The sequence below is a fragment of the Chrysochloris asiatica genome, unplaced genomic scaffold (assembly GCF_000296735.1).
Source record: "Chrysochloris asiatica unplaced genomic scaffold, ChrAsi1.0 scaffold00541, whole genome shotgun sequence".
Taxonomy (NCBI): Eukaryota; Metazoa; Chordata; class Mammalia; order Afrosoricida; family Chrysochloridae; genus Chrysochloris; species Chrysochloris asiatica.
Window position 1 is genome coordinate 75030 of NW_006409059.1, and position 13686 is coordinate 88715.

The following is a 13686-nucleotide window of genomic DNA, read 5'->3' on the forward strand; positions in this document are numbered from 1 at the left end:
TTCTTCCAACACAGATTGGTTTATTCTTTTGGATGTCCATGGTTCTTTTAATATTCTCCTCCAACACCATAGTTCAAATGCATCAATTCTTCTATGGTCTTCCTTATTCACTGTCCATTTTTTGCATGCATATGAGGTCATTGAAAATACCACGGCTTGGGTCAGGCACGCCTTAATCTTCATACTGACCTCCTTTTCTATGCTTATTCAATTCGTATGCTGAACAAATAATCCGAGAAGCTGGACTATATGAAGAGCAGCTGGCATCAGTAAAGACGTCACTTTGAAGATTAAGGTGCACATGACCCAAGCTATGGTATTTTCAGTCACTTCATATACACATAAAAACTGGACAGTGAATAAGGATGAACAAAGAAGAACTGATGCCTTTGATTTATGGTGCTAGTGAAGAATATTGAATATATCATGGACTGTCAGAAAGTTAGAAAATCTGTGTTGGGTGAAGTACTGCCAGAATTCTCCTTAGTGTCACGGATGGCGAGATTTCATCTCATGTACTTTGGACATTTATCAGGAGGGACCAATTCCTAGAGAAAGTACATTATGCTTAGGTGGAAGGTCACTGAAAAACAGCAAGACCTGCAAGGAGGTGAATTGATAACAGTGCCCGTAAAAATGAGCTCAAACACAAGAAAAATTGTGAGATGGTGCAGGATCGGGCAGTGTTTCATTATGTTGTATATAGGGTTGCATTGAGTCAGAACTGACTCAACCTCACCTAACAGCAACAACAGTAATTGTCCATAAATCTGGGCACTTGCTGTACTTGCCATACTCATTATCGCCCAGTCTCTTCCAACTCATAGTGGCTTCACAGAACAGAGTAGAATTGATCCATAGTATTGCCAAATCTGTAAATCTTTATGAAAGCCATCTGCCACATCTTTTCTCCTATGGTGGCTGGTGGGTTTGAATCTCCAACATTTTGATTAGCAGCTGAGTGTTTAACCATGGTGTCATCATGACCCTTACTTATCTACTTGTTCCTCTATTTCCCTAGTGACATCTAGTTGATTCTGACTCTTGGCAGCCCCATGTATGTCAGAGTAGTACTGTGTATCATAGAGTTTTCAATGGCTGAAGTTTTGGATTTAGATCACCACCAAGATCCCTTAAATCTCAACCTTTTGGTTAGCAACCAATCACTTAAATGTTTGCACCACTCAAACCCAAATCCACTGTTGTAGAGTCAATTTTGACTTATAGCAACCCTGTAGAACAGACTATAACTTCCTGGTTGTGTTTCCAACACTATAAATCTTTACAGATACAGACTCACAATTTTCTCCTTTAGAACAGTTAACTAACCTAGTGATTAGCAGCCAAGCTCTTAAACACTGCATTATCAGGGCTCCTTTGTACACCCCCCACCCCCAAAACAACAGCAACCAGCAATCACACACACAAAACATACTACCATTGAGTCAATTCCATAGTGACTCTGTATAGAGTCACTATGGAATTAAATCTTTACGGGAGCAGAAAGTATAGTGACTCTGCATAAAAAGTATTGTTGTTGTTGTTATGTGCTGTGGAGTTGTTTCCAACTCATAGCGACCCTGGACAGGGTTTCCTAGGCTGTAAATCTTTATGGGAGCAGAAAACCTTATCTTTCGCCTGTGGAACAACTGGTAGTTTCAAACTGCTGATCTTAAGGTTCGCAGCCCTATTCGTAATCACTATGCTACCAGAGCTTCTTATAGAAAGTATAGTGACTCTGTATATACTCTGTATAGAGTCACTATGGAATAAATCTTTATAGGAGCAGAAAGCCTCATCTTTCTCCTGTGGAGTGGCCAGTGTGTTTGAACTGCTTACTTTTCAATTAGCAGTCCAGTGCTTATCCTACAGTGCCACCAGTGCTCATTTTGAACCACCCAGAAAATTCCAAAATAAAAATCATGTAACACAGTAATTCACAACTTTTTTGGCCACTAAACTCACCTGATGACCTTTTGAAACTCCCAAATCCCATATCGCATTCCAAACCAAGTAAAGAATGATTGCTGGGGATGGGACACAGATACCAGTATTTTTAGAGCTCCCCAGGTCGGTGATTCCAGTGTGCAGACAAGTAATAGGAACCACTGAGCTAATCCTTAGGGTTTGGGGGAGGATTAAATAAGAAAAATCACTGTACACTGTGCTTGGCATATCATAAGTACTCAGTACATCGTGGTGGTGGTGGTGGGGGTGCTTGTGTGTCATCACATCTATTTTAACTCATAGCAAGCCCAAATGACAGAGTAGAACTGCCCATAGGATATTATAGGCTGCAATCTTTATGGGAGAAAGCTGTAGCGGTGTTGTGGTTAAGTGCTTAGCTATTAATCAAAACATTGGTGGTTTGAACCTACCAGCATCTCCATGGGAGAAAGATATAGCAATCTGCTTCCATAAAGACTTGCAACTTTGGAGACCCTATAGGGCAGTTAGTGTCCTATAGAATCACTATGAGTTGAAATCAACTTGATGGCAATGGTTTTTAATATATGAGAGGACTTTAAAAACCTTGTGGAAATTGCCATGATCTTTAATTTATTTTCTCACGAACTTTTTAAAGCCTCCTTCTATGTGTATCTTTGTGCAATATAAAGTCTGAAAGGATTTATAGAAAAATATTTAAAAAGAAATTACAATAGATGTATCTGCTTATCTGTATCTTCTAATTTTTCTATAAATGACATGTATTAGTTGACAACTTTAAAAAGTACAATTTCTGAAGTTAATATCTGATATATATATACACAGCTTTATAACAGTGAAAAACCGAACATATAGTTTCCCTTATAGGAGAATCTAGGTAAGTGTGGCATGTCCATACAGTATATGTCCATACCTGGCCATCAAAAATCAAGATCAACTAATACAAATGAAAATCTTCATGCTATAATGGGAAATGATAAAGTATGGAATTAAGACATTTCTGCCTTTTTATTTAAGTGTATGTTTATCTTGGTGTTTACATGTTACGTAGATACCTATGAATGTAAAGACAAATATAGAATGAAAGGAAGTGTTACAAATTGTTAAAGTGGTTATCTGCAGGTTGTAGAATCTACTTTTGTTTATTTTCTAAATTCTATATAATGAATATGTTTTATCTGTATAACTAGAAAGCAAATTATTTTAAAATGACATCTAAAGTAAGAGTCGGTTAACTCTGGGGGGGATTCTAGTGTGGCACTGTAGTTTTACTGGACTGCTGACCACAAGGTCAACAGTTCAAACCCACAAGCCGTTCCTCGGAAACACTCCAAAAGGTCACTACAAGTCAGAGCACTTAACAATAACACTCTGAAGGAGTGCTTACAACAAGGAGTGAAATGTATGGGTTTCTGGACAACTGCTTCAGCAACTCTCTGCTCCCTCTCTACCCTCCAAATTGGGGCTGGAGGTGGGGGATGGGGGGAAGAGAAAGAAAGAATAAAGCCAAGTCTCTGAGGATTCAGTTAGAGCAGCTATTTGCTGTTAATACTTTCTCAAGTACTCTTGTAATTTTGTAATTTTTGGCCATCTCTATTATTGACTCCCCAAACTCTCTTGACAGTAAGAGTGGTGATCAGGAGATTGTACAAAAAATGGGAAATTTATTAATCTAATGTGGGAGTTACATATAATAAGGTGAGTTAGCAGAATATGTCAGGGTAAGCCTGAAAATAAGGCAGTGGAAAATTATAATAAAGCAATAAAAATAGTTGCAGTGAAAAAACGATTTCTGTTTGCATCAAATCCTAAGGAAGTGTATGTTTCAACCTTGCAAATTTTTTCTTTTTTATTAAGTACATCATAGTGTATTTTTAAACATTCTGATGATTAGGTAACACATGAGGAGCCAGGAAGGAGCTCGTGAATTTGATGACAGAGCTTAAGTATGAAATCTGGGTAACTATGTGACTCTCAAACAAAAGTCATGTTAATTATTCTGTTGTAAAGTGCCGTGGAGTCAGTTCCAACTCATAGCAACTCTGTATAAGGTTTCTGCGGAACGGCTGGTGAGTTTGAACCAATTGTGACATAAAAATATAATTACATGTTATAAAAGAAGTGTTTTTAAACTGGAAAGAGGGACTCTGGTTCAAATGCCTTATCTTGCAAAGGAAAAAACTGAGACCCAACGCGATTTTTTTTTCTAGGTTCCATAGATGTTACATGGTATCAAGCCGGAACTAGACCTTGGGTCTCCTGATAACACTGGTTAGCTTGCTAACACGCTCACCCGTGTGCTCATTCGCTCTCTTTCTGTTTACCTTTATTGTTGTTGTGAAGTGCTGTCGAGTCGATTCTGACTCATAGTAGAGACCTTATATAGGGTTTGAACTGCCAACCTTGAGGTTAGCTGTCCAGCACTTATCTTGCAGCACCACACCAGCCCAATGGTATTGCACTGCCTCCCCTAGGATTCGGTATTTGATAGTTCTCTGCTATATATTAGGCTTTCCATATTATGGTTTATTGCAACTTTGAAAAATCCAACCCTGCCCCCATGGAAGCTTCCAGGTTTTATTTCTTTTCTTTTGTGTCTTTTCCCCATGTCACTATGTTAGCATTTTTTGAAATAAACTGTACGTTCTTGTGTTTTAACCAGAATTATAATTCATCATTTCCTGTTTCATGTAATGCTGTTCTGTGCATGTATTTGAGGTGGGGGGGAGGGGAAACTAGAAAGTTTCACTGAGTGGCAACAAATGTCAGATTCTTCTTCCTGTTTTTTTCTACCTTTGAATAATATTCCAGGTGCTTATAAACCTGTGACCAGAACAGAGACGCTGTTGAGTAGTTAAGCATATGAGGTAACCCTCTAAGTAATGCCATATTTGATGTTTTTCAAGCTAACACCATTCAGGCATCTTATTTATTTAGGATTTTTGCCTTGATTACTTTCATGAAGAACATAGAGCAATTGGTAATAAATCCAGGGTAAGGACCTTCCAGTGGAAACAAACTAGACAATACCAGACACATGAGATTAGTGCTGAACTCTCCTTCCCTCCCTCTGGCCTCTGAATACAGAAAAGATGAGCATTGTTAAATTACATCATTGAAATCTTCTGACCAAAAAAGGGTTCTGATTTAGAGACCCGCCCTAGGCCCTGTCTAAGCAAAGTCTTTAGGTTTTTCCACCCCATTGACCTGACCTGTGTTGAAATCATGACCTTTTCTATTTCATTTGAGAGTTATGAGAGGGTATTAGGTGGGGAATTGCTGCCATCCAAACTCCAAACTCTATGAAGACCTTTTTTTATCTTGGGTTTTGTACCCTGGTAATAATTATAATGAAGTCCTGGTATAGCACTGTAGGGTAAGCACTGGACCGCAACGTTGGTTTGAAAAACGAGGTCGGGGGTTCAAACCCACCTCATAAACTCTTTATAGGTTCGCTATGAGTCAAAACCAACTCAATGGCCCCTTCTCTTACATTATCTATACAGAATGAGTGTGCCACCATTCAGCCAGATATCAAAGACGCAAATCTGGATGTCAAACAAAGACAATGTTATGGATTTCACTGTGTCCCTCAAACTATGTGTTATAAATCCTAACATCTATGCCTGTGATTATAATCTCATTTGAGAATTGACTATTATGTTAACAGGGCAGGAGTAGCGTAGGATGTATCTTGAGTCAATCTCTTTTGAGGTATCAAAGAGATCATTAAACATGGAAGCAAAGCAGAGAGATGGAGTACAGTAGATACCAAGCTACATGGAGAACTCTAAGAAACCAGGAAGAGACAAGTACCTTCCTTGAGAGTAGATAGAGAAAGTGTTCTCTTGGAGTTGGTACTCTGAATTCTGATTTCTAGCTGCCTAAACTTAAAAACATACATTTCTGTTAGTTAAACCCATCCACATGTGATACTTCTGTTAACTAGATAACTGAGATAGGCACCATGCAGTCTTTGCTCTTTCCCCACCTCCAGCCCACCTCTGGTGGCCTAGACCATTTCAATAGGAAGCATTTCTGGAAAATACTTAGTCATCTTTTAAGAGTTCAAGAGTTACCTCTTTTATGTAGTTTTTTTTGTTTTGTTTTTCTGAAATCTCGCCCATCTACTGGTAAAGTTAGCTTTTCCCTTTTTTGTGTGTATTTCCTTCTATATTGTATACCCCTTGAAGATACTGATTGTGTTTGTTCAATACTTTGTTTTTCAGGTCTGCTATGTGCCAGGCATTATGGTAGGTAGGTGCTGGGGTTATAGTAGTGAAAACAGAAGTCATGAATTTTGCCCTCCTCTAAGCATTACAGTCTTATTGGGGAGTTGAAATGCAAAATAATAAATGCACAACTATTTAATTTAAAAGTGTTAACTGTATGAAAGTAAAAACCCAAACCCATTGCCACTGAGTTGAATCCAACTCATAGTGACTCTGTATAGAGGTTTCTGAGACAGTAAAGCTTTATGATAGCAGATCACCTTGTAGTTCACCCTCAAAGCCACTGGTGGGTTTGAACCACCAACCTTGTGGTTAGCAGCCCAGTGTTTATCCTATAGTGCTGCCAGGGCTCCAATGAAAGTAAGTACTAAGAAGAAGAGTAATAGAAGAGACATACTTTGCTGGGGGAAGGAAGTGACAAATTCAGCTGAGACCTAAAAGATGAGTAGGAGTTATTCAGGCAAAGAGTTGAGAGAAGAGCATTCTGGGCAGAGGAAGCAAAGTGAAAATATCTGAGGTGGAAAGAACCTGGGCTCTTTCTCAGTGTGGTCCAGTGCCACTAGGCCATTGTAGTTGTTGTTGTTAAGTGCTGTCGAGTTGATTCCGAGCCATAGCAACCCTGTATAGGGTTTCCAAGGAGCCTCTGGTGAGCTTGGAGAAGGGCATGAGATGAAATTGAAAGGGTGCTGAGGTGTAATGCATTATTTAATGTCTCTTCTAGTGGTGGTGGTGGTGGTGGTGGTGAAGTGCCATTGAGTCGGTTTTGACTCATAGTGACCCTGTTTAGGGTTTCTGAGGAGCGGCTGGTGAGTTTCAATCTCCTACTTTGAGGTTCAAACTGATCTTGCAGTCCAGTGCTTATCCTATAGCACCACACCAGGACTTCTAGCCATAGTTTTTGTAAACTCCCACCAAACGGTGTTTTCTTGATAGATATGTGTAAGAAGATGGTGGTGAGGGGGAGATGCTGATGATTCAATTGTGAGTGATTGGTAACAGGATTGTGATCGTAAGCACTAGGAAATCTAGTGAGAGGATTGCTCAATGTTATCCTGTTGGGGTTTAAATGAGTCATCTCAAAAGCAGGAGCAGGAGTATCTCATTACCATCAAAGAAGAGGAGCCAGGAGTAGCGAGTGTCCTGTGCACATTGAACTTCTTAGACACAGGGACAGAAAACTGTGACACTGGAGGAATGGCAGAGAAGTAGCAGCAGAACCAAGAGTCAGAGCATGAGACAAAGTAGTGGACTTCCCAGCTCATGGAACAAGTAATTCTGAGTGACTTTGGACAGGAGGCTTGCTTGCAGAGTGGGGTGCCTCCAGGCACGTAACTGGGGGAGCTAGAGTGGAGTGCCTTCAGGCTGAGGTTTATGGTGGAGTGGTGTGTCCTGTGGGCATTTATCAATAGCTCTAAAAGAGCTTTGTAACATTGGCTGGACAGAGAGAGACCTGACTGAGAGGTTGTCCTGACTGGAATAGCTGTGCCCTGAGCATTTTCTGATTCTGTACTGTAAAATCTGTTAATTTCCCTACTAAATCCCATAACTGTGAGTGTGAAGTCTGAGTTCTGTGTGGCCATTGCAATGAATTATTGAACCCAACTGAGAAGTAGAGAGGGTTGTGGGAGGAATGGCTAGGTAGTCATTTTTTATCCTGGTCATGGAGGTTTCTGTAGGCCATGTTACCAAGTGTCCTAAGTGCAATTTGAAGGCCTTGCATATAGATTGGATAGGGCAGGGAATAAGAGGGGAGCTTCTCATTCATTGTCCTATCTCAAGTATGTAGCAGAGAGTGCCCAACACATAGTATGTGCTCACTGAGTATTTAATGAATACTAACTGTCCTGGCATCCTGGTATGGTGCTGTAAGATAAGCACTTGACTGCTAACCACAATGTTGATGGTTCACATGCACCAGCCACTCGTTGGAAACCCTATCCTGAATCACTGTGAGTTGGAACTGACTTGATGGCACTTAACAACAACTGGCCTGTCTTCCTACCATGATAGCTTGAAGATCAAATGAGGTAAGGTTGCTAAGGTGCTTTGCAAAATCTGCAGTGTTAAACACATGCTATTCTAGATGTGATTCACTAGATTCTTTGCAGTGATGCAAATAACCCTATTTTCTATAAAACTAAAAAACAAAAACACAAACCTCTCAGATTATTCCATGCCCCGAATATGCTGATATACTGAATCATTATGTCACAGTGTATCTCCATTGCTAATTCGTAGATCAATGCTTTTAATTATGGGCAAGTAGAAACCACCTTATATCATACCATTGTGTAATAACCCTGGTGTTCAAAATAACACCGCATGGTGTTTCCAGGAGCAGCTTAAGTTTCTTTTCTATGCTGAATTCACTCAGTAAACTGATGAACCTGGGAAATTCGTTATTTAAGAGCTGGACTAATTCTGAGGAATTAGGAATTCTCTGAATTTGCATTTGAGCTGAGGAAAAGGCTCATCACAGCAGGATGTGGCTGTCACAAACTGCACTTGGTTTTCTAGACTATGTCTTAAAAAAAAACAAAAAACCCAAAAAGTGATAAAATAATCTGTGCTTTGCTATTTTTGTGTTAAATATCTAGTTCCCTATTTGCTCTGTAGACCAGATGACTGGTTAAAAAACCCACCTCTCTACGCTGTTGGTGAGAGTATAAATTGGTAGAACCCATTTGGAGGGCAGCTTGGAAATCCTTATCAGAATGTAAAATGTGTTGTATATGTTTTTACCCAGTGAATCTTTTCTAAAAAGAAAAAGGTCACTTATTACAATGATGTTAGTTACCTCCATTGTTTATGCCTTTTTGCTATTGACAATCTTAATGTCTGTCATGGGAAATGGCAGATTATGATATATACACTGGAACTGTTGTGCATTTCATTCAAATGAGAGATCTTTGTATAATGATAGGAAATGATGTTCAAAATACACTCTCAGTGGAAAAAAAGTTGCAGAGTGGTATGTATTATGATTCCTGTTTATACTACAAAAAGAAGGAGGTATGTGGAGGCTTCAAAAAATTCATGAAAGAATTCTATTTTCATTCCATTTTCCACAATCTTTTTGAAGTCCCTCATTATATGGTAGATGAGGAGAGTTTGTATATGTTTACTTAGATCCATTTTGGAAGAAGTGCAGCCAGAGTGCTCCTTGGTGGCCAAGATGGCCAAACGTTGTCTCTCATACTTTGGACATATTGTCAGGAGGGACCAGTTGCTGGAGAAGGATATCATGTGTGGTAAGGTGGAGGGTCAGAGAAAAAGAAGAACACCCTCAACGAGATGGATTGGCCAAGTGGCAGCATCGATGGACTCAAGTGTGGCAACAGTAGTGAGGTTGGCCCAGGATCGGGCAATGTTTCGTTCTGCTGTGCGTAAGGTCGCTATGAGTCGATACCGACTCGATGGCACCTAACAACAACAACAACTTACATATGCACAAGAAACACGTATCAATTGTTACTTGGGAGATTAGGGGTTAGGGGTTTTACTTTTCATTTGATGCCATTCTGTATGGTTTGACTTTTTTTTATAGCAAGCTATAATACCTTTAAATAATAAAAGTTAAATAAAACCCCATTTCACTAGAGTCTTTTCTTGACTCTGTTAACTTATACTAAGGAAAAAAGGTATAATAATTGAGGTGAAAGGCCAGGCCTAAAGCACAGGAGGCAGAACTCTGGAAAAACACGGACTTCCAAAAGCTTGCAAGGAATCACCAAGCCGAGAGGGCTTGGGGAATTGTTGCTTTCTCATGCCAGGCCTGTTAAAGTTAGTGCTGTGAACATAAGATTAAATTAGGTGAAGATCAAGATTTAATTAGTTTTTTGATGAAGCAATTTTGACTGTCATTAGTTTTGATCTCTGGGTATTTTAATACGTAAGTTGATTGTAATTGTATGTATTATAGCCCACAATTAAAAACTAGCTTGATAATAGTTGTTCTCATTCAACGGTGTCAAATACTGTAAGTGAATACTAGCCTACAGTTTCCTGAGCTTTTTGCTCAAGAACCTGAGGAGAAACACAGGTCTAGTCTTATGTTTGAAATGGAGACAAAATAAGTTGCTTACTGTTTATGTAAACACATTTTGATTAAAATAAATCCTTGTCTTTCAGACTGATTTTAGCTCACTTCCCCCAAAAGAGGTCTGAGATACAAGAAGTAAAAGGATTCATCTGTCTTCTTGATTTGTTGTTAAGGAATAATCCCTTTACTCAATTGTGTGTTTAGAGACAAGAGTTCATAAATAGCCAGTGTTAAATGTCCTTAGATCACTAATGAGGAGGCAGTGGTGATATAGAGATAGAATTCTTGTTTTCCATGCAGGAGACCTGGGTTCAGTTCCTGGCCAGTGCACCACATGCATAGTCGTGCATGTTGAGCAAGTTTCAGTGGCGCTTTCAGACCAAGGTGGACTAGGAAGAAAAGCCTGGAGGCAGGTCTGCTTTTGAAAATCAGCTAGTGGAAGCCTATGCATTGCATGGTCTGATCTGTAACCATCATGAAGCTAGCACAGGGGCAGGCAGCATTCATTCCCTTGCATTGTGCTTGAGGTTGCCATGAGTTGAAGCTGACCTGATGGCAGCTAGCAACAACAGATCTCAAATATCTAGATTTTTTTGTCAGGTGATGGATGGTAGAAAATTTAAATAATGGATTAAGAACAAGAAGCAGGACTCAAGGAAGGTGCTTAATTGGGCAGGTGGCAGAGATTGGAATGATGTGATAAATTGCGAGAAAGGTGAAAAGCTAAGTAATTTCAGGCTCTAGATAGGAGTAGAAAGATTGGAGTTATAAAGAGTACAGTTTTTTGAGAGATTTTTTTTTTTTCTGGTATTGGCACGCAGAGAGCATGGTTTCAGGTTGAGCCTGTACTTGGAAGCTATATTTAAAGAACCATGCAGGAAGACTCCGTCTTTACAATGATTTGATAAACTGTTAGAGATAGCCCCAGCTTGGACTAGGCTTGAAAGACTGGGGAACTTGAAAAGAAAATAGACAGCCTAGAAAATCAGAGACGATCCTAAGCTACAAGTGGGCTGGGCTCCTTTGCATGTATTTCTTCGAGTCCTTTTATCCTTGTAAAGTATTCTGATTTGACTGAGATGGAGAAAGAGAAGAGAATCCTAGTAGCTTTCATTTATTGAGTACTTTATTGTTGTTGTTAAGTGCCTTGGAGTTGGTTCCAATTTATAACAACCCTTTATAGGGTTTCTAAGGAGCAGCTGGTGGGTTTGAACCATCGACCTTGTGGTTAACAGTCCAGTGCTTATCCTACAGTGCCACACCAGGAGTCCCATTGAACACTTACCATGTGCTTTTTGTAAGTTTTTAACATGGATTATCTTATTTAATCTTCACAATGTAATATTTGTTGTTGTTAAGTGCTGTCGAGTTGGTTCTGACTCATAACTACACAGAATAGTGCTTCCAAGAAGTGGCTGGTTGGTTTGAACTGCCAGCCTTGGGGTTAGGAAGCCAGTGCTTATCCTACAGTGCCATATAGGGGTAGGAGACTGAGGCATCAAGTGGTTAAGTAATATTTTGAGTCTGTAAGTGGTAGAGCCTGGATACAACCTGTGCTCCTAGCTACTTTATTCCTAGAACTGTGGCTCCAAGGATCCCTCCCCTACTGGCCCATTCCTGATTAAACTATCAGGTATGGTGGACAATTACGAAAGAAGGAAAGTATTCTTGCTGTGGTACTAATGAGCAAATGAAATCACTTCAAGGGAGAAGGAAAAGCAGAAACTTGAATATAAGTAATCTATGGAAACCACCCACTGTCATCCAGTCAATTTCAACTCATAGTGACCGGATGTTATTGTTAAGTGCCGTCATGTCAGATCCGACTTCCAGCGACACTATAGAATTTCCGAGGAGTGGCTGGTGAGTTTAAACCACCAGCCTTGTGGTTCAATTTGACCTTGTGATTCAGTGCTTATCCTGTAGCACCAGAGTAAAACTACCTCGTAAGGTTTCTGAGGCTGTAAAGCTTTACGGAAGCAGATTGCTTCAACTGTCTCCTGTGGAGTGAATGGCTGGTAGTTTTGAACCACCAGCCTTTTGGTCAGCAGCCCAATGTTTAATCCAATGTGCCACCAGTGCTCAAAGTGAAATGCTGTTCTGTAGCCAAAATTCTGTTTTCTTTTTAAGTGAAATAATTTGATGAGTATCCTCTGTATGCAAGATACTATGGGGTGGCATGTGTGGAACTAAGAAAAATATGAAGCAGACACTTTCCTCCCAAAAGTTAGTCTCTAAGGAAATTAAAACTTGTACAAATAACTGTGTTCCAAACTAGTATTGGATACATGCTGTAAAAGAGGTATAAAATACCATAGGAGTTAGAAGAAAGTGAGGCAATAGCATCTGAGATAGACCATGTATAGTATGTAGTTCTCCCACACTTGCAGATAATAGGCAACACAATACAAGATGCATTTGAAGGAACAAGAAAATAAACTATCATGTTAGGCCTGGTAATAGGCGTTGTCTCTTTAAATTCTCATGTTGTTGTTGTTAAGTGCTGCTGAGTTGGTTCTGACTTGTAACGACCTTATATAGGATTTCTGAGGCTTATAAATCTTTGTGAGAGCAGAAAGCATCATCTTTCTTGTGATGTGTTGCTGTAGGCTAAGCACTGGACTGGTAACTACAAGGTCAGTGGTTCAAAACCACCAGCCACTCTACCGCGGAACAGCTAGTAGTTTCGAACCACTGACCTTGCGGTTCACAGCCTGATTCGTAACCACTATGCTACCAGAGCTCCTTATATATGCACATACATACATACATACATACATACATATGTATTTACACACATATAGCTCTCTATGTATATTTGGAGCCCTTTTGTGACACTGCAGGATGAGCACCGGAATGAATGCAAGGTCAGTTTGAATTGCAAAGTTTTTGTTCAAACCCACTAGCTTCTCCTTGGAAATCCTGTACAGGGTTTCTATGAGTCAGAATTGACTCAATGGCACTTAACAGCATGTGTATATATACACACAAGTCTCTGTATATATATATATATATATAGTGGTTGTTATGTGTCATGGAGTCGGTTCCTGTACAGGGTTTCCGAAGCTGTAAACCTTTATGGGAGCAAAAAGCCTCATCTTTCTCCCACGGAATAGCTGGTAGTTTCAAGCTGCTGACCTTGAGGTTAGCAGCCCTACTTGTAACTACTACACTACCAGAGTTCCTTCTAACTCATAACGATCCAGTATATGGTTTCCAAGGAGCAGCTGGAGTTTGAACCATGACCTTGTGGTGAATAGTCCAGTGCTTATCCTACAGAGTCACACCAGGAGTCCACAATATACATATACTTAGATATACATAGATGATACACATAGATATATAGATTTGTTAAGTGCCATCATACACACACACATACACACATCTATATCTATATCTATCTATCTATCTATCTATCTATCTATCTATCTATCTATCTATCTATCTATCTCTCTCTCTCTCTCT